Genomic DNA, 21,721 nt, shown 5'->3' with positions numbered 1-21,721 from the left:
ATGCTCCCCCGTCTCCAGTTTGATGTCCACATTGGGACCCATTAAGGAAATCTCTCCCCTGATCTCCCTCTTCTGCCCCACTCCACCCTGCAAGCAGCAACAGCTGATATCCGGCAGGAAGGGTAGTCTCATGGCAGGGAAAGGGAAGCACAGTCTGCATTAGGAATACAGAGAGAGGGCCCAATTGCCCCAATCTTCTACACAGAATCTCTCCCTTCACCTGCAATTCTTAAAAAGGGAAAAAGTCAAACCTGCCGTAAAGTGTTAACTGTTACACCGGCTCCCCAGTGTGTCCCACCCATGTCTATGGGAACTGGCAATATGGTAGATTTAGCGCTCTTATTTCTTCCATCCCTGTCATCACCTCCTATTTTCATACTAGCTAGAAGTAGGCCGATCCTGCATTGACTATGGATTTTTAAGGTGGTGGTGTGAATCTCTGCATTAAGGGCCTGGTCCAAAGCCTAGTGAAGCCATTGGAAAGATGCCCATTGTCATCACTGCTGTTTGGATCACAGGCCAGAGGCAGGGACTGAGAATTACACTGGCCCAAGACCTTGTGCATCATACTGAGTCCTGAAACAGGACAAGATCGCACACTTAGATCAGGGGGCCTGAAAATTTTAAGGGTCCAATATCTTGCTAATAAACAGTGCTCAAAATGAAGGCTGGCACGGGTGCTTTGCAAGATATGGAACTTTTTAAATGGTCGCATTATCTCAATAACCATTTGCAGTTGTTTCTCCTCAATCATTTGAATTCCAACTTACATTGACCATTGTAGCAAGAATCATTACAACGGGAAACCAATGCTTGAAAGGAGAACTGGAATCCCAGTTTACAAAATGGTATACCTCTACCCCAATATAACACGAATTCGGATATAACACAGTAAAGCAGTGCTCCAGGGGGCGGGGCTGCGCACTCCAGCGGATCAAAGCAAGTTCGATATAACGCGGTTTCACCTATAACGCGGTAAGATTTTTTGTCTCTCAAGGACAGTGTTATATCGAGGTAGAGGTATATAAAAAAAATCCCAACACTTAGCATTATACACTGCTAAAATAACTAATCAGAATCTGATCATTAGAGTCCTGCTGCAGCTGACATGAAGGGGAAAGCAAGCTAGCAAATAGGAGAGATGAGATTTTAAGATCTGATGGGCTAATTTCCTCTCTCACTGATTACACACCAGTGTAACTCCATTGACTTCAGTGGAGTTGTTTCCCAGTAGAAGTGTGTGTAGAATCAGGCCCTGATATCATATTGCCTAGTGCCCTGCTAACCTATTGGAGGAACAGTGCCAACGCTTTCAGGAGCAGTAATCTTTTCCAAATACTCATCCTGAATCAGTGATCATAAACCCAGAAAACAGACAAATATGTTAGCTAAAGAATAGTTTAATCAGTAAGAGCGAGAAGATAAAATAAGCAAGCTTGCAAGTAAACAAGATAACCCTTCCCTCACACAATTTCATTCAGCTTCTTGCTTCTGCACCCTGAGCCATCAGCTCCTAGTCAATTTCACATGGTGGAGTGGCACAGGGGCACACCTATTGCAAAAGGTGCCAGGAGTTATCTGGACAACTTGGACAGTTTCCTCCTTTGCATTCCCACCACCACAAATCCTTTCACTTCCCCCTTCCCTGAGAGTTTCAAATAAATGTTGGGAAAGGAAGCTCTGCAAGGAATCATTTGCAGAAGAGAAGAGATGTGACATGCATTGCCATGGTGAAAAGCACTGAATGCAAGGGCGTGCTAGCATTTGGGTTATTAGGCCACGTGTTTCTTATTAGGAACATGTCTGTGGTGAATATGAACACTCGCTTCCTTTATAAATAGGAATGCATGAAAGGAGGGCTTTGTTCAGAAGCCCAAGGACACGCCCCCGCTGTAGTTTAAAGGCTAATTTACAGCACCATGGGAATGATGCGTCATTACTTCAGGGTCCCCGCTAGTGGGCCCAAAATCCACATTGCCAGGGCGGCCTCTGAGCTCGGTTTAATGGAGTTTTAATGGAGTAAAAGCTACCATTCCAGGTGGGAGACAGGAATCCAACAGTTTCCAGGACAGAGCCAGAAATCCACATTCCAAAAGGTCTGTATGATTCCAATCAAGTCTCTAGTATTTTACATTTTCTTCAGTAGCTGCTTCTGAGTTAGATGCCACAACCACCAACTTCTGAGTATCTGAAGCAGCAGCTTATCAGTAAGAAAGGAGTGGGAGGATAGCTCAGCGGTTTGAGCATTGGCCTGCTAAACCCAGGGTTGTAAGATCAATCCATGAGGGGGCCATTTAGGGAACTGGGGTAAATATCTGTCTGGGGATTGGCCCTGCTTTGAGCAGGGGGTTGGACTAGAGGACCTCCTGAGGTCCCCTCCAACCCTAATAATCTATGATTAAGAAACTAGAATGCAGCTCAGCCAGCCTCAGAAAGGAATGTTTTTAGAGAACTCCTTTAACTCCAACATCAAACAAAAGCCTGGATTTAGCATTTTACCATCAGGCCTCTCAGGTTAAAATCCTGGCAAAACCTTCTGACCTCACTTTAGTACCAGGCAGGTTTATTATGCAAGGGTCTTTTACAGAAGGACTTAAAAGAGAGAGGGACAAATTTTCAGCTGATGTATATACACAGATCATTGCTTTCTTACACCAGCTGATTGATCCTATGTGCCCTAGATATATAGAGCCCACAGCTATTCATGCAAGGACCGAGGTCAAATTCTTCCCTTCCCACCCTAGTCTGTAACTGCAGAAGTGGCTGCATTTCAGTGATGCCTTGTGTTAGATGGATAAAATTTCAAAATGGCCAAAGTCTACTTTTGAAATTTTTTTACCCTTAATGTGTATGTATGTATGTATACACACATCCCTCCACAGAAAAAGCTATATTAAAAACATTAAGCTGCACAAGTTAGCACTCAAGGCAGGCAATAATGCCAATTTAAGATCACCCAAGTACCCTTAACTCTGTCCCTCAGGTCTATAAACCCCATTCTTTACATGACCACTGTGTCTCAAGAGAGAATATCATCCAATTTTGTCTACATTCCAACATATTCACACAGCATCTATGTTCTATTTCCTTCTCATAATGGACCATAATTTACTCTTTACAATGATAACTTCTTTACTCTCTATGGGCCAGTCTGTGAAACCTCATTCCCCACTGCTAAGCAGTCACTCACCTAAGCCATGGTCCCGATGAATTCAGTGGGACTACACATAGAATCATAGAATTCAAGATCAGAAGGGACCATTATGATCATCTAGTCTGACCTCCTGCAAGATGCAGGCCACATAAGCCGATCCACCCACTCCTGAACTAATTCTCTCCCTTGACTCTGCTGTTGAATGCTCCAAATCATGATTTAAAGACTTCAAGTAGCAGATAATCCACCAGCAAGCGACCCCTGCCCCATGCTTCGGAGGAAGGCGAAAAACCTCCAGGGCCACTGCCAATCTACCCTGGAGGAAAATTCCTTCCCGACCCCAAATATGGCGATCAGCTGAACCCCGAGCATGCGGGCAAGACTCTCCAGCCAGACCCTCTGGAAAAGGCTAACAATATCCCAACATTGACCCTTTGTACTAATTACCAGTGTGGCACGTTATTGACCTGTTGACTAAACCCGTTATCCTATCATACCATCCCCTCCATAAACTTATCCAGCTTAATCTTAAAGTCATGGAGGCCACGAGTTAACTGCTCAGTGGGAGTCAGGGTTGGTCTGGCCCTATGTAGGGCGAAAATATCAGGACACATGGGGGCGGGGGTGTCCGCTGGCGGAGCAAAAAAAATAAAAATAAAAGGCAAAATATCGGGACAAATTGCATCCCAACCAAAAATCGGTCGGGACGCAGGACAAACACCTAAATATTGGGACGGTCCTGATTTTAATCGGCATGTCTGGTCACCCTAGGCCCTATGGGATTTAATTTTCATTGTTTTGTCTGAAGCAATGTATCAAATATTTTATAGACTAGAAGCACCACCATTCCTTGGTGCAATTCAGGGCAGGAGGTAGTTAACTACAGAGCTAGCTTACCTGAAAATGTAGGGCTCGACCACTCCCTGTTTCTGCTTGCGTGAAGGAACCCTGACCCTATTCTTACAGGCTCAGGAAGGCTACACTTCCATTTGCCTTTACAACGTGATCATCACAACCACATGGGCTAGAAAGTGCATTTTAAAAAAGCTAAAATTCTGCAGAAACAGGTGTCTTTGGCTCTTGTTCTCCCTAAGGCAAGCGTTCCACTCACCAAAGGGGAGTGGATTTTTAACAAGCTGTCCATGTGGCAATGCGGTGCTTAAAATGTTCTCTCACTGCATATATTGAAAGAGCATCTTTGCCCCAGGTAAAAATCTCATTGATATGATTAATGTGCTGGCTCAACCAGAAAAGTGACCTCCAAAAAGGGGTAATAATGAAAAATGCGAGAGCCCATTTATGTGCAGGAAGCGGCTACAGGCAAGAAGGCAAATGCTCTAACTCTCAGGGCTTTGATCTTGGCAGACGGGAAGAGTGCGCCCAGAAATACTCTTGGAAAACTGCTTTGCTGGCATTAGAACAGCCGTTCCAACCAAAGACTGGGAGGGGGGACCCCCTCTCACAAAACTGGATCCAAAAAACGACATGAGACAACATGGTATCAGCAGCCAGCCAAGAGTAGTTCCAGACTGAGTGCCAAACATTAACCTCCCCTTTTCTGCACACACAAGCCAAGACCGTTTCCAAATCAAGGTCCTATATAAAATCATCTTGTTATTGCTTTTCCAGGTGGGCTTTGCTGATTCAGTTCATCTCCTGGTGCTATTAGCACACAACCCAAACGTCCAGATTTCCATTTTAAAAATAACAAAACATCATTACCAAAAAAGCAACCCATAATGTTTTCCTACAGCATTGCTCATTAGTATTTTAAAGGAGATTTACTTACTGTCCAGTGTGACAGCTCCAAAGTGAAAGCCCTTCTAGCAGGTCCCTGTGGAAGCAGCATTTTTTATTTCCAGATCCCCTCTGGAAACGAGTACTTTGCCTGAAGCACTTATCAGCTAAAGATCTCACGGTGTTTACATACATTCACTAAACTTCCTATTATTACCTCTGTGCTGTAGAGAAGAGACATTTCCCCCTGCTCCCCCGCACCTCGCTGCCCCCAGAAATGCAGCTAGCTCCGGCATGGAATTCTGCAGAACATAAAGAGAACTGAAGAAGAAGAACCGCAAGTTAAGAGGGGGAAGTTAGTTAGGCACAATGCAGTTACCATAGCTGGAAATTAATCAGGGCACAGATTGTTACAAAGAGTCGTGCAGCATACGATCCACAGGCCCAGAGCCACAGAGGTATTCAATGGAAGTTAGGAAATACCATTGTGGCTCTGGACCTATAGTGACCAGTTATAATCAGCTTTGCAGGGAAGTCCACAGCAGTGGGAAAATCCCAGCTCCTTGGACTTGCCACCCAAATCCGACCACAGCTTTGTTGCAGTCACAAATGCACATGCAGGTGAGGGAAATCCCTCGGCAGACTCCTCTCTCATTGATCATCCCCCACTTTTAAAGATGTTTATGAATAGGGCCAAATTAGCACCCAGAGAGAGAGAGGTCTAAGAGGGGTGGATGATTTTATGCCATTGCCAGTGCATGCTGGTTGTTTCACCAAAGGCACCTACCTGCCCTAAAGAACTTACACGCGCTAGAAAAGCTTAGTAGGGGGGATCGGTTGATTTCAGCAAATAGCAGGAGAAGGTAGAGAACAGAGGTAAGGGGAGCAGAAAGCATGAATGGATACTGAGCAACAATGCAGGAAAGGATCCACCATGATCTTTTACTGGGAGGCAGAGAGTGATGCTCTGGCTGGACTTTTTTGACATCAGAGACTTAGGGCTGGTCTACACTAGGGGGAGTATCGATCTAACTTCAGCTACGTGAATAGCGTAGCTGAAGTCGAAGTATCTTAGATCGATTTACCTCGGGTCCTCACGGCACGGGATCGATGTCCACGGCTCCCCGTGTCGACTCCGCTATCGCCGCTCGCTCCTGGTGGAGTTCCGGAGTCGACGGGAGCGCATTTGGGGATCGATATATCATGTCTAGATGAGACACAATATATCGATCCCTGAAAAATCGATCACTACCCGCCAATATGGCGGGTAGTCTGGACGTACCCTTAGGAAGTTACACTTCAGAGAAATTATGTAGACAGGTGATTGGCCATGTCCATTAGTTAAATATGGGTCATTCAAACAGTGCTCAGCTGTTCCATTCTGTGCTGGGCACTGTTTCTCAAACCAAATAATAAGCATGGTGCTCAGGCTAGGAAGTCTTGAGATCCAAAGCCTAAGTAAGTCAACGAGAGCTATCCTATGGGCCTTGGCTCAGGCCCTTCAAGGGCTAAATATTAGATCACCGTGTCCCCTTCTTTTCCGTAGTTACAGGGGTTGCCCTCACTTTAATCTGGCTGCAACTGCAGGGGGAGATAGTAAGGAGGAGAGACATGAATTTAGAAGAGCCTTCCAGGCACCGGATCCCAATGAGACAGCACAGGAGTGCAAGAGCGAAGAGCCTCTCTTTCCTATTCAATAACGATCGGTAGGGTTGGGGGCCATGAAGGGAGTAGATGGGACAGTGCTGAGCATCATGGGGCCAACTTTTAGGTATATAGGGGGGAAAAAAGCACAGAAACAACACAGTGATCCACAAAGCCTGAGCTGGGCACCTCGGCTCCCTATGCAGCGAATGGGGAGACAGAGAGGCACCTTCGACCGAGATCCACAAAAGCCAGCATGCTAGGCAGGGAGCTGCCTACACTAGCCACTGGAAGATACGGAGGAGAGGGTGTGTCCTAAGCTCCGACCCGCTCTTCAGACAGGTGCCTAACTCCCGGCTTCAGGGAGGTGCCTCTCTCTGCTTATGGATCCGTGCACGGGAACCAACTGCCTGGAGTCCGATGACTTAGATGCCTCAGGTGTTTCTTGCAGGAACGAGTTAGTGGACTGCCTCACCCCATACAAAATAGTCAGCGGGTGGGGGCTGGTTTATAACTCCTATCCCAGTAGCTGGAGCACTTAGCTGGGATGTAGGAGACCCAGGTTCAACTCCCCCCTGTCTACCAGGGGTTCTCCTACACCTCTCAGGAGAGTGCTCCCATGACTGGGCTATTCTGATGTGGGGCTCCCTCACCCTCTCCTGTGGAAGCTGTTCCAGTGTGGATAAATAATGAAAGAGTGACTGGAGCAAGAGGACTGGACTGAGGATCTCCCAACTCCCAGGTGGATGTCCAGACCACTAGTCTATAGCATCTCTCTGTAGCTCAATGACTAGTTGAGTATTTATCCACATGGGGCCAGAGAGAGAATGATTTTGCATTAAATGGGACCTACTCCCCTCTGAGCACACCTACTTGGTCTGGCTCAGCACAATTTAGGCAGCCAAATGCCATCCTTGGTTCGTTAACCGCTATGGGGCTTGGGTGGGAGACAGGCGTCTGGGCACCTAGAGGAAAGCAGCAATGTACACACCCAGAAGCAGAACCACAGGCATGTAGGGAACTTGACAATCTAGGTGCAGAGTGAATTTAGGCACCTACTGGGTTTGGTAGGAGTCCCGTGGATTGCAGCAGAGCCAAAACTTGGACATAAAGGCCTCAGTATATTTGCGGCTCTGGGCCAAAGCTCCTCGACTTCTTTGGTCCCCAATGGCCATTGGCAGGCCATATGCAAAGTCAGCAGTTTTGAAAGCGAGGCACTTCCTCATTACCTGAGAAGAGGCCTCCTTAGGGCTGATTCTTCACACCCGTGCAGAAGGTGCAACCGGCTGCCAGATCAGCATTTCTGGCCTGTAGGCATTTTACACCCGATTTGCACAGATATAAGCGACAACTGAAGGTGCCCAGCATGTGAGAATCAGGCCCCACATCTATAAGGGCTGGATTGTCACAGCAATGAGCCCATAGACCCCTGGCAATAGTCAAAGGCTCATAAAATCGATCCTTTGACGCCTGAAGGTCTATTTAGGTACAGCAAGCTGCTCCAAAGACGATGTCCCCTCTGCAAGGCGCTGGAGAGGCACTGTGCTGACTAGCGAAGAGGGCTAGAGAGTCAGTGGTGCAGTGGGCAACAATTTGGGGCAAGCTGCAGGTGCACAAATTACACACACACCCTCAATGGTTTGTTTGGAGAGCAGAGGCTGCTCTCTCTGTGTCCCTTTGAAGAGTACAGCCAGGAGATGGTTGCCAAGCAGTCATGCTTTCCAGTTTAGCTTTTAATTGCTGGGTGATGCAGGAAGGTGAGGATTCCAGTTTAGGGAGCTGTAGGTAGGGAGTGAGAACGCCCTGGGTGTGGTGTGGGTGGGGATGCTGCTGCTTCGCCCAACGCAGGAGGTGCCAGCTCAGCTGTGTAAGCAAATCTTTCTGCCCACTCATTCTTCCAGCGGAGGAAACAGGATGGGAGGCAGGTAGCCAAGAATAGGGCAACATGCAGAGAGAGAGACAGCACAGAGGTACAGCTGGGAGAGCGATTTATTTTTTGAAGCAGACATTTTAGAGTTCCGGGCGCAACACTAAATTAGCTAAACCACTGCCAGACGAACTAGAACAGACCCTGAGCTGCGAACACAAACCTGCCCTGAAATCACCCTCTCGAGGCAAAGGATTCAGCAAAGCAAATGGCTTTTACGCAGCCTCCTGAAGGCCAATGGATACACAGGCTCTGTTGGACCAATAGGGGAAGGAAGTGCCAGGGCGAGGGCTCTCTCCTGAGAGCACCCAGCCTACAGACTTTCAAGTCTAGGGACTGTAAGAGCACATCTGTTGATCTCTAGTAGGGTGACCAGATGCTCCAATTTTATAGGGACAGTCTCAATTTTTGGGTCTCTCTCTTATATAGGCTCCTATTACCCCCCATCCTGATTTTTCACATTTGCTGTCTGGTCACCCTAATCTCTAGTGCTGTGCTGGTGCCTACGGAGAGTTGTGACCCAAAGCAGGGAAAGCTTTGATTTAAAGAGACACATGGAGAGCAGAATGCTGGAATAATAAAGGCAAGGGGCTGCCCCCCCGCCAAATAAGCCATTTTAAAGGGGTGTGTTTTTGTGAATGAGCCACGTGCACCAAAATATTCCTCTTTATGCGTTATTCAGGTTCAAATCCTGCAGTGCTTACTCAGCTGAGCCAGTCGTGAGCAGTAGGGAGTGCAGGACAGGAAGCTATATTACTGGAAGTATTAGTACTGATGGTGTGGAGGTCACCTACCCATTGAACCAGCACCTCTTCCCCATGGACATTCCTCTCATGAGTGATGTCCTTTTGGGATGGAATACAGGAGCTACAAACAGAGGGGCTGGTTTCACAGCAGCTTAGCAAACTGGTCCCGCTTTATGGCAGCTGCTGTCTTGTGCTGAAGAATCTAAGCTTTCCTTTAAAACCCAAATTAGGGTCCTGATTGTCAGAGCTGCTGAGCATCCACTCCTGCTGTTGACTTCATTTGGAACTGAAAATTCTCAGCAGCTTTGAAAGCCAGGTCTTAAAGGCCCAGATCTTCTAGTGCAGTGGTTCTCAAACTAGGGCCGCCGCTTGTTCAGGGAAAGCCCCTGGCAGGCCGGGCTGGTTTGTTTACCTGCCATGTCTGCAGGTTCGGCTGATCACGGCTCCCACTGGCCGCGGTTCGCTGCTCCAGGCCAATGGGGAATGCAGGAAGGGCGGCCAGCATGTCCTTCGGCCCGCGCTGCTTCCTGCAGCCCCCATTGGCCTGGAGCAGCGAGCCGCGGCCAGTGGGAGCCGCGATCAGCCGAACCTGAAGACGCGGCAGGTAAATAAATCGGCCCGGCCCGCCAGGGGCTTTCCCTGAACAAGCGGTGGCCCTAGTTTGAGAACCACTGCTCTAAGGTATTTAGGTACTTTAATCAGTAGGACTTAGGCGCCTAAGGGCTCGTCTTTACATACAGCACTATAGCGGTGCAGCGACACTGGTGCAGTTGTGCTGCTGTAGTGCTTAAGTGAAGTCACTCCTATGCCAACAGGACAGCTTCTCCCATCGGTATAGTTAATCCACCTCCCCGAGAGGTGGTAGCTATGTCGATGGTTGAAGCTCTCTCATCCACATAGTGCTGTCTACACAGGGGGTTAGGTCTGTATAACTACATCGCTCAGGGGTGTAGATTTTTCACACTCCTGAGTGACACAGTTGTACTGATATAGGTTTGTAGTGTAGACCTGGCGTCAGTATCTTGGAGGATCTGGGCCTAAATCTCGTGTTTAGTTTTTCCTCTGTTGCAATTTAACTAGCATTACAAGAGGCAGCATGCCCTAGACACTACAGCTGTGAAAAGAGCCTTCAAAATATGAATAAAAAATGTAAAACACAGTGAAGTCTGCCTGAGTGTGCAGACAGCCTGAAACAACAGCTCAGGAACGTGCGAACTGCCCTTGTTCGAGGTCTCTTCCAACCCTAATATTCTATGATAAGGGATTGCTAACTCTGAGTTCTAGTGATGACAGATTAAAATTTCAAATTGTTAACTACTTAATTGCCACTCAAAGCATGAAAGAAAGTCCAGAGACAGTTATATGAGGAAGCTCTACCTACAGGAATATTGCTAAAGGGGTAGAGATTGTTTTGTGAGCACACCTTGGAATAATACCACTGATTTCTTCCTTCTCCCACCTTACCCCACAATTAAATCCTTGTTTACAAGTGTTACTAAAGCACTTAGGTGTGATCTGGTGGCAAGAGCACAAGACTAGGAGCCAGGAATCCCCAGTGGCTGATCCCGATGCTCACACTGACTCACTCTCTGACCTTTGACAAATCATTCACCTCTCTGTGTCTGTGGTGCTCAGAGTTACTGAGGTTTGTCTCCCACCTGGGAATATTGTGAGGGTTAGTTAAATGCTTTGAAGATGAAACACACTAAGTCTCATATGTTAAAGAAGGTTGAGTTTTTGTTTTCATGACCTGTTTTCACTCAAGGATTGGAAAAGCTGCTCTCAAACATGTCAAGGAGCTAAAGGAAAATCTGGACCAGTCATTTTTAAATCAAAGAGTCCATACCAGTGGACAGTGTTTCTGTAGTAACAGCTGCAATAATGCAGGGCTGCACTGGCATCTGACATTAAAACAGTCCCAAGATCATTCAAAACAAGCTGTGGTGGCTGGGCTGTACATACAAAGTGCTGCTATTTCTGATATATCAATGGTCCTGTGTTTACCTTCATGCTCTCAAGAAGTCAGTGCAAACAGCTGTCATGACAGACCGGTTGAAGAAGACATCCCAGACAGTTTCTGTCTGCACTACTTTTATTGCACTAGTGTAGAGACAGCACTAGCATTTTACCACAGGCTAACACATCGCAGAGTTAATGCAGATGGCCTAGTGCTAAGAATGCCAGTAAATACCAGAGTCCTGTTTACACTAGAACTTCCATAATTACTATCACCAGGGAAGCAACACCGAGTGGAAAATTTCAGCCCCAATTCTAGTGTAGGAAAGTCCACTGGAGTCCTGACTCTGGCTGGTTTTACTACTAGTGACTTCCAGCAGAGCTGTTCCTGATTTGCACTGGTATGAGAGGCAAATCAGGGCCAGGCTATTTTAAGAAGAGATAAAACACAATACAAGAGAAATAGTAACATTTTTATAAAAATGCAGCCCTCGCTTGTCAATATTTACGTGAGACTCAGCTTGGCTGTGTTAGCACTACAACCCAAGGCAGCCATGTGTCATTTTAAGCCAGAGATGAAGCTTGTGTAACATGCATTCCACATTGGTTATTCACTAACAACATCTGTAAGCTAAGGATCCCTTGTATGTTTGGTGCAGAAGAAGAGGGGGAGATGATTAGGTTTTCTACCCTGGGGCCTTGATCATGCAAAGACTTACACAAGTGCTTCACTTTATGCACTGTGAGCCTGTCCGGGTGATATCAGTGGGTGGGAGTACTCTTTACACACTGTGTTTGCAGAATTGGGTCCTGTGGCTCAAAAGAGAAAGGACCCCCAGGCCAGTCTACACTGGAAACTTTTGTTAGGGTTAATTTTTTTTAAAAAGAAGTTTCAGCAGTGGCAAAAGCCCTAGTGTGAACAAGTCATATTGGCATGAAAGTGCTTTGGCTGATATAGATTATTTTGCTCAGGGAACTAGTAAAAACTGTATCTGTGTAGGGGGTTTGCCATTATAGCTATATCAGTCGAGCTACACTGGCAAACCATTTCCAGTGCGTAGGCCATCCGTGGAGTAGCTGAGGATTAAGAAATGTTGTCCAGAAACTGGTGGGGTTTTTTTAAAAGAAGAAAGTCCCAACTAAACTAGGGTTTCTCCCCCATCTTATTCTTATTCTCCGTCCCCACCTCGGACGTAATTCACTCCTTGCTTTAAAAGAGAATGACACAAGGCAGGCATGTCAACACATGCGGAAGGAAAATCTATGAAAACACAGGCTGGTGTTGAAAACTTCGGTTACAACGCAATGTAAGTGATCATTTGATGGACCTGGTTATCCCATGTGAAAGAACAGCTCGAGATCCCGCTAGGAAATAGAACAACATTGATTTTGACAACAGGGGTTGTGCAGTACCTAATCGGCCTTTTCAATGGCTCTTTTTGACACAGACCTTAAAACTGTGGTACTTCTGCTCTCGCAAGGGGCACAAACAGTTTCAAGCAAGCGAGCTCAGCCAACTTCCTCACTCTCAGTCCGCAGCACATGCTCCAAAACCCCCTACTCTGCAGGGACTACACGCGCACACACTTAACCCACCGGACAGGGCTGCTGGGGGGGGGGAGGGCAAGTGGGGCAATTTGCCCCAGGCCCCGCAGAGGCCCCCACGAGAATACAGTATTTTATAGTATTGCAACTTTTTTTTATGGAAGGGCCCCCCAAAATTGCTTTGCCCCAGGCCCCCTGAATCCTCTGGGTGGCCCTTCCAAGAGACCGATTGCACCCCTGAAGCTCGGATGCTGGGAAGGGGGGGGGGCTGTTTGCTGGCACGTACCAGGCGAGCTGGAGGGCGGAATAAGCATTAAAAAGGAAATAAACTCACTTCACATCCCCAAAGATGGAGGATCAGCGGGACCCCTCCTCCCCCGCAGCTTGCATCCACTGTGAAGCAGAAAGCCAGACTCGCTGCTGCTGCAGCAAGCGAACCCCCTTTGGGGAGCGGCAGCCCCCGGCCAGCCAGGAGAGCAGGTTTCTGGGCCCGTCGCCCCCACTGAGGTTAGAGAGGGCGGGGGAGCAGACTCTTGACTTACTGCGCCTTGTCGCCTGCCACTTCTTTGCTGTTGCAAACGTCCACACACGGGCTCACGGAGCCACCGGCCGATGCGATGGGCAAGGGCTTCCCGGGATTTCTTCCTTTCTTCTTAGCCCCATGCTCGCCTTTTTCACCGCTTGCAGTGCCCGGCTTGGTCGCTTTCTGCCTTACTCATTTCCTGGATGTCAGCGTTACTCCGCGAAACTTTTTCCTCCCTATAAGAGCAAAACACCGGGCTCCACTTTCTGCCTCCTGGGACCTTCTTAAGGAGGATGGTCAGAAAAAGAGGGGGTGGGGGGGAGAAGCCTCATAAGGCAGCTCCTAGGCGTCCTGCACAGCAAAGACCCCTCCAGGCGGGTCCATGCCTTTGCGGGCCGTGTAAACCCGAGCCGCTTTGCTGAAGCAGCGTCAATCCGGAGTTTCCCGGGAGGAGGGATTGGGCAAGTCCCCCTTAAACCCTGCCTGTTGCGCAATGCACGATTACAGGGATCGGCAGCAACTTTCGCGGGTTTGTTGCGTGCACCTTGTTGTAATGAGGTGAGATTTCCATGCAAGGGGCTTCCCACTTCTAGCCCCTTCAGGCATCCAGGAGTGGCCCGCTGCAACCCCCGGCCCTTCTCTGCACACGCGGGGAACGTGCACTGTTATTGGTAACCTTCCCCCATTGGGTCCCGCACATGGCTTTGCAACGAGGGGCTTTTTCCTACCACAAAGGCAAGGAGGCGCATTCGTTTTACTTTTCACACGTCTACTGCTGTAGGCAGTGGGCCACCTACTGCAGTTGGAACAGCTGAGGACTAAAAAGAAAGTTCAAACCTGAAGATAAAACAATCTAATTAACGCTTAGCTTTTTTCCCCCACGGGGAAAGGCTGCACAAACATCCGCTCATTAATTCTCCACAAGCCCCTATCAAGGAGAGAAATAGTATTATCCTCGCTGTACAGGAGTTTAAGTGACTTGTTCACAGTTACATAGAGGAAATCAGTGGCAGAGCCAGGATTAGAATTAAAATATTGCTGGCTCCCAACCCTGTGCTCCTTCCACAATTAAAATGCTGCTTCCCACTTCGTCTTGCATCCGACGAAGTGGGTATTCACCCACGAAAGCTCATGCTCCAAAACGTCTGTTAGTCTATAAGGTGCCACAGGATTCTTTGCTGCTTCCCAATTAAAGATCTAATTGACAATTAACAAATACAAGCTAAACAGCTATCACCTCCCATATGAAACACAAGAAAAAATGTAATTTTCTGGAGCTGCATAACATCTGAACTCAGTGGCACAAGCAGGGTTCCCTTGTTTCTGATTCTGATGGGCCAGCGGGACATTTAAAGCAGGGCTGAAATCCCTTTAGGGTCAGTGCAGTGTCATCTTGTCACAACATGGTGATAATTGCATTGTAATACGGTAACCCACTGGCAAAGCATCCTGTTACTCTTTGGGGGGGAGGGGGAAGCTTGTCTACACACAGAACTGCCTACTACTGCTCCTAGAATTGCCTTTTCAGCTCATGTGGTCATGGTCTATTCAGTAGTGTGGATGGTCCCATGTTTGAAACTTGTTTATCACCCACTTGTGCACCAGAGACTAGACCTGTGCAATGTCAAAAAAGACACAATACAAATGTGATAGTACACTTTTGTCTTGAAGCCTTCTATTTGATAAGTGTTGACTTGGGATGATGTGTCAATCTGTTACTTAAATTGCCTGACTTTTGTTAGATTAGGTAACCACATTAACCTTATTGACAGGCTTTGTGTATGTGGGCGTCTGACTCTGTTGGGACTTACTGGCAATTTGTGAGTTGTTCCTACATTCCTTTCTTATTATATGGTAATCTGCAGGGATGGCTCCAGACCCCAGTATGCCAAGCGCGTGCTTGGGGCGGCATGCCACGGGGGGCGCACTTTCAGAGCAAGACCAACACTTACCTCTTACCTCTTTCAGAGCAAGACCAACAGTGCAGTAGATTATCACTTGGATGCACCTTTCATCCCATTCATGATCCTCCATCTCTGCCAGTTGTGGTAGAAGAGGTTTTCTAGGGGAAAGTCATATTAGGAAAGTATTTAATTTATTTGGAGATGTCTTTTTATGCTATTTAGCATAATTTAATTTCACAAAGGACCAAATTCCACCACCCTTACTCACGAGGCTAGTACCCTACTCTGCGAACAGCCCTGCTGAAGTCAGTAGGACGGCAGCACCTAGCACAGCGGCATCCTAGTCCCTGACGGGGGTGCCTAGATGCTACCACAATACAAGTAGTAATAATTGAGTAAGGGTAGCAGAATCTGCCCCAGGCTTGGAATGTTGGATCGGTTTTCCATTTGCTTTCAATCACCTTAGAAGGTGGAGGGATTCCTTTTTATTATGCCCGCCAGTGCTTCTAATCCTTTGTAAAATTAACATTGCACTATGTTTCTGTAAGCAATTCAGAACAAAACAAACAACAACAAAAGCACATATAAATAATTACACAGGCTTTGAAAACAGAAATTAGGGACACAATAGGGAAGTCAAATGCCAGGCCCTGTGTCAGTGGAATAGATCCTGTGGTAGCCCCCTAGCTGTCTGACTCACAAAGAGAATGAAACATATGGCTGCCTTTCTGGTGCACAAACAGGGATTCAGATTAACAAAAAAGAAAGCAGGAGCGATAATTCTGCTAGATCCAGGCCTTGCTGAGTCCTGAATGCTATGGTGCATCTGGCTGTGAAAGGACAGAACTGGGTGCAGCAGGATGGCATTTTCACAGACGCAACCCAGAGTGACCTGAAAGTGCACGTCAAATATCCTATGCCTTTGTCCCATGTATGTGTGCCCCCCAAGCATCCTGCATCACCCACTTACCTCTAGTATCACATTCCCCTTTGTTGGATCACTCACTGTTCCTCTGGCGTCCCAGTGCTCCCACTCAGCAATGAGTTGTTCAGAGGACAGCAGCACAAGGAGAAGGGGGGAATGAAAAGGGGAGTTCCATCAACCAGTGAATCTTTCACAGCTACAGGCAAATAAACCTGCAGAGGGAGAGTCACCTTCTGGCTTCAAGCTGGCCATATGGTGTCCTCATCCTCCCCCTCACACCTGACCTTCTAATCCTCTTAGAACTTTGCAGTTATATGTTCTTCCTTGGGTATTAAAAGAGGAGGGTTATTTTTTATAGGGCCCCCCAGGGGACTCAAGTGTCAAGCAATGAAACATGTCAGGCTATCTTACAGCTACCAAAGGATTTGGTGGGAGTGAGTTATGAGGCAAAGGAGTCAATGATGCATGGAAGTCAGAGCCTATGGCAATGGCTCCTGGTGCTGATAGAGAAGGGTCGCTATGGAGAGAAGTGGGGGGCAAATTATTTTCACTGGTCTGCACCTGGTAAAACTAGAAATAATTGAAACCAACTCATCTTAGATACCCCCAAATGTTCTCGAACTGGGAGACCAACCAGGGAACAAAAGCAGTGACGGGAGGACGTAGGGGGAATCAAAATGGGTGGATTGGTGAGCAGGTAATGGAGGGAGCTATTCAAGATACTGGAATACAGCGAAAAATAAAGTAAAGCAGGTGTCTGCATGTTAACATGAGATTTCCCTCACAGCAATCCGGTGAGTGGCCAAGAAGGGGGCGCTTGATCAGATTTGTGACAAAGAGTTTTGAAGTTCTGGCCCTAGGTACAAATGGAACAAAGGAATGGAAATTTCAGAGGCTAGCACTGCTACAGGGACAAAGTTGCTCCACAGGCAAATCTTGCAGTCGATTCGGGGGATGCTAATAAATGATAGATTAAGTTTTGCATCAAGATTGTAGATTTAACTTTAGGACATGATTTTCATAGTTATTTAAATGGCCTTAAAAAAAAGTAGGTAATTATATACGTAGCTTAGAATAGCACTTCGCTACTAGCTCACCAAAACCTTTATTGGGGAATTTTTATTATAAGAGGGACACCGGCTAGCAGATCTACTAGCTAGTTTGTGATTTGACAGTATGAAAATGGTAATGGGATATGGTACCTCTTCTCATCTCCAGGTTACTGGCTCAATTCCAGTCCAAGACAAAAGTGATCAAAAGTTGTTATTTGATATCTGTTCTGTGTCTTGTGTGCAGTGAGTAGGAAGGTTCGGTCCAATTTCTAATGGACAAGTGCTCATATCACCATTTAATTTGGGAATAACAAATAGAATTGAAATAAAAAAAATCAAACAACAAGAAATATATCATAGATAATTAGGCTCAGTAAGACTAGATTTTAATTGGTAAATGTCAGTAAATGTTGATATCACTGTACACTGATAAATGGATGAAAAAACATTTCCATCAATAATAATCAAAATTTACAAATAGACAAAGTAAGAAAATTGCTGCTTGAGAACTTATTAGAGTTTGATTTAAAGATATTTACTTTGTGTATTTTGACATGTGATGTTAACAGTTGAACAGTTATAAACTTTAACTTTTTGAATCTCAGTGTCTACTGTCATTAAGTTATTGTCTGACACCTGCATAATTTCCCACAGGTGCTAAAATTTAAATAGATCAAAATTCAAAACATTCTTCACGATGAACATTGATTTTATCTGTCAAAATAATAAGAAGAATAAAAATAAAATTCTGCCATGTCTACAAATAATCAAGCAATCAAAGAACCCACGTTTACCAATGACTAGACACAAATCTGACTTACTTTTACTGAAAAAATTCTGCTCCTTTTAGCGCTGCAAAACTGACACAATTATGGGCGAGCCAGCAGGATTCTATTCTGCCCTGTGCAGAGAAGGTTAAGGGGTGGCTTGATCACAGTCTATAAGTATCGACATGGGGAACAGATATTTAATAATGAGATCTACAATCTAGAAGATAAATTTATAATACAATCCATTGGTTGGAAGCTGAAGCTAGACAAATTCAAACTGTAAATAAAGAGTAAATATTTCATAGTGAGGGTGACTAACCATCAGAACAATTTACCAAGGATCACGGTGGATTTACTGGATGTTTTTCTAAAAGATCTACTCTTCGAATTATTTTGGGGAAAGTTCTCTGGCCTGATATAGGAAGTCAGACTAGACGATCACAATGGTCCTTTCTAGCCTTGGAATCAATGAATAAACCAATTTCAGTCAAATTCTACTGACAGAATCCTTATTAGTACTGGTGATGGTGTATGAGGCTGATGGAACACAGCTGGATTTCCACATCCCAGGGGAATTTTCAGTGCCAGGTTTTGATTTGTAGTCTTAGTAAATTTCAGGCCAAATCCTGCTCTCTTAACTCACATAAATCATCCTGTTAATTCCCTGTCAATCTATTTGTAAGAGTAAAGACAGTAGAATATGGAACCTCAGTCACACTTGCATATTAATTAGACTATTATATATCTTAACTATTGATTAATTTTTGTAATATTCTCTGGAAATGTAAAAGGCTGTAAGGGCCGAGTATCATTAATACTATTACAGTGGTAGCCACCACATCATTGTGGTAGTACAGCGCCACCTAGTGATTTTCTTTCCTACAATGCAAAGGTGTAAAAGAAGACATAAAAACCTATCCCTCCACTTTCTGTTATTTCTTCTTCTTATCCTTATTTATTTTATCACACCCAAAGGGGTGATATGCACTTTACACAAAAGACATAAAGTCATGGTCCCTGCCCGAAAGAGCGTACAATCTCCTGGGTGATGTTATGATGAGATTTTACTGCATCTTTATATCTCTGCAGAGGCCCATAAATCCTTCCCTCACTGAATAATGGCTTATCACTTTTATGTCACTACAATTTAAAGTACACATTAAATTATTGCCTTAGAGCTGTGACCTCAAATAAGTCACTAAGCAAATATTTCTATTATAGTCACCAACCATCGCGTGCACACACACAGGGAGATCACTGTCCTAAATTTCTCTTTTAAGCTAGTTGAAATAGCTGATTCTGCCACCTGACTATAAACTATTAATGTCAACTGAGCCAAACCAGCATTGTTACAAGAGGACACAAATTAATAACACCTTAAATGAAATAAAACATCTTGAATCAAGTTCGTCCCTGTTTGGCATGGAATCCCACCATGTTTGCACCTGGCATCTTATATTTGTGTTTGCGTGGTCCAGATAATTTTGGCTCTCACCATCATCTGTAATTTCAGAGGGACATAAATGGAGGAAACTAATAGCTCAATTTAAAAACTAGATTGAGAGGGGTGTGATGCTGGTAGACCAGGTGCGAGCTCATGCCAGTGGTCTCCCTGAACACTGACAAATGCATCGCTGGAAACCAGTCTGACTCACCTGTGTGTTGGCATTGTTAAAACTGACATTAAGTTGATAAGAATGTGTTCAATGTTTAGACATGATTAAATGCTTGTAAGATGCTGCATGTATTGATGTCACTTATAGCAGCTGTGGCCCATGGTATAAGGTTATATTGAGTGTTTGCATCCACCTTTTCATGTTCTCTGTATGTATAAATATCTCCTGTCTGTGTGTTCCATTCTATGCATCCGAAGAAGTGAGCTGTACCCACGAAAGCTTATGCTGAAATAAATTTGTTAGTCTCTAAGGTGCCACAAGTACTCCTGTTCTTTTTGCGGATACAGACTAACACGGCTGCTACTCTGAAACCTGTAATTGTGTAGCTCACCAAACAGGAAAGAACCATTAATTAATGTAAAGTGCTGGGCATGCACACAAGAAGATCCAATGAAACCAAATGAGCCACTGTGAAACATCAAAGGACAAAAAGGCTTTGTTGATTGCCTTCTCCTCCCTTCCACACACACCTGGAAGAGGAGACAGGCACAGACACTTGTTTCTTCAGTTTGAACTCTGGGGGAAGGTAATAAAGATCCCTGCCCAGAAGGAACTGTAACTCTATACTGCTTGGAATTTGGTGAGGGCGATATTTCCAAGCATAAGCAAGGGATCCCCAATCTTCTTAGCTTGGGTTAGCTCAAAAGGACATAGAAAGTTTGCATACCACAGCAGCTTCTATTACCTATTGAAAGCTAAGACTGTAACTCTGTTATGTGTGTATGTTTACCTGCTGTAACCTTGTAAATAACTCATTTCTTTTTCCTAGTTAATAAATCTTTACTTAGTTTATTATAAGATTGGCTACAAGCATTGTCTTTGGTGAGATATCTAGAGTACAATTGACCCAGTGTAAGTGACTAGTTCATGGGGACTGGAAGTAACTTGGACATTGTGATTCTTGGTGCGAGAGACCCTCGATCACAAAGACAGGTTTGCCTGGGTGGCAAGATAAATCAGAGTGCCCAAGGGGACCGTCTGTGACTCCATGTTAAGGCTGTTATAATGCTTGAAGAGTTCACACTTGTTACTTGGTGGATGAAATCTAATAATAGAGCACACAACCAGCTTGGGGTTTGTGCTGTTTCTTAACAGTTTGCCCTGAGATTGGCACTCATGGCTGTGAGCCACATTAGACAGCTTGACAAAGGGATTCTACTTCATGGGCAAATTCTCTCTAGGTTCTTGTCTGGCCCCCATCACCCATAGTATCTGAGCACCTCATAAATGTTAATGAATTTACTGTCCTAACACCACTGGAAGAGAGAGAAGTCTTGTTATCTCTATTGTACAAATAGGGAAGTGAGGCATAGAAATGTTAAGTGATTTGTCCAAGGTCACAGGAAGTCTGATAAAGAGCCAGGAATCAAGACCAGATGTCCTGACTTCCAGCCCAATTCCTTTTTATGGGCTTGTCTTCATGGCAGAATTAACATGATCTGTAACTCCTGTGTTTCCTCCAACTTAAGTCCTGTCCACACACAAAACCCCTTACTCCAAGTGCGATGGCTCTTTTAACTAGAATTGGCTGACCTGTCAGGGGGTATAGGTTACAGCTGGAGTTAGCATGACTCATCACCTGCAAACAGTCATTCTGTGCAGATCAAGGGGGCCACTCTCACCTGTGCTAGAGGAGATAACACCCAGCTGACTGCAGTGAAGACATAGCTTATATTGCTAACTTCATTGGGTTGCAAATCATCAAGAACTTGGTCAGTATGGGCACCTGCAGGTTCACTGGAATCCCTCAATATGTGGGGATCCTCTTTTAACACAATTACCTCTGTAGGGTTCCTTCTCTACATATAAATGTACAAACACACAAAGATAAGCGTAGGGACAAATATTGCCTTCCATTACCAATTTCCACTTCAGCCCTAGAGGCTCTCCTTTTCAGCCATCATAGCAAAAAGCAAGACAAACATCAACAACAGACATGTATATATGAAAAAGACTAATATAATTCCAGGGTGTATTAACAGGAGGGTTGTATGTAAGATACAGTCCTAATTTACTCAGCACTGGTGAGGTCCCAGCTGGAGCACTGTGTCTAGGTTTGGATACCACACTTTAAGAAAAATGTGGACAAACAAGTGAGAGACTCCAGAGGAGAGCAACAAAAATAATAAAAGTTTTAGAAATCTCGACCTATGATGACAGGT

General features: G+C 45.4%; 1 protein-coding gene across 3 annotated transcripts in view; it reads right to left on the bottom strand.

Annotated features, from left to right (window-relative positions):
* LOC123373943 (inositol 1,4,5-trisphosphate receptor interacting protein) overlaps window positions 1-21,721 on the bottom strand; it is a 40,977-nt gene that overhangs the window by 16,595 nt on the left and 2,661 nt on the right. Inside the window, exons 2-6 of one of the 3 annotated variants that reach the window (XM_045023254.1) lie at window positions 17,935-18,014; window positions 17,264-17,382; window positions 16,107-16,273; window positions 15,192-15,294; window positions 13,252-13,468 (exon numbers count right to left, since the gene is read on the bottom strand). The gene's annotated coding sequence lies outside the window, so the exon portion shown is untranslated. The other 2 variants (XM_045023252.1, XM_045023255.1) reach the window with 2 other exon arrangements.

Source organism: Mauremys mutica, chromosome 7 (genome assembly GCF_020497125.1).
Source record: "Mauremys mutica isolate MM-2020 ecotype Southern chromosome 7, ASM2049712v1, whole genome shotgun sequence".
Taxonomy (NCBI): domain Eukaryota; kingdom Metazoa; phylum Chordata; order Testudines; family Geoemydidae; genus Mauremys; species Mauremys mutica.
Note: the sequence above shows the minus strand (reverse complement) of the source record. Positions and strands in the feature narration are given on the sequence as shown.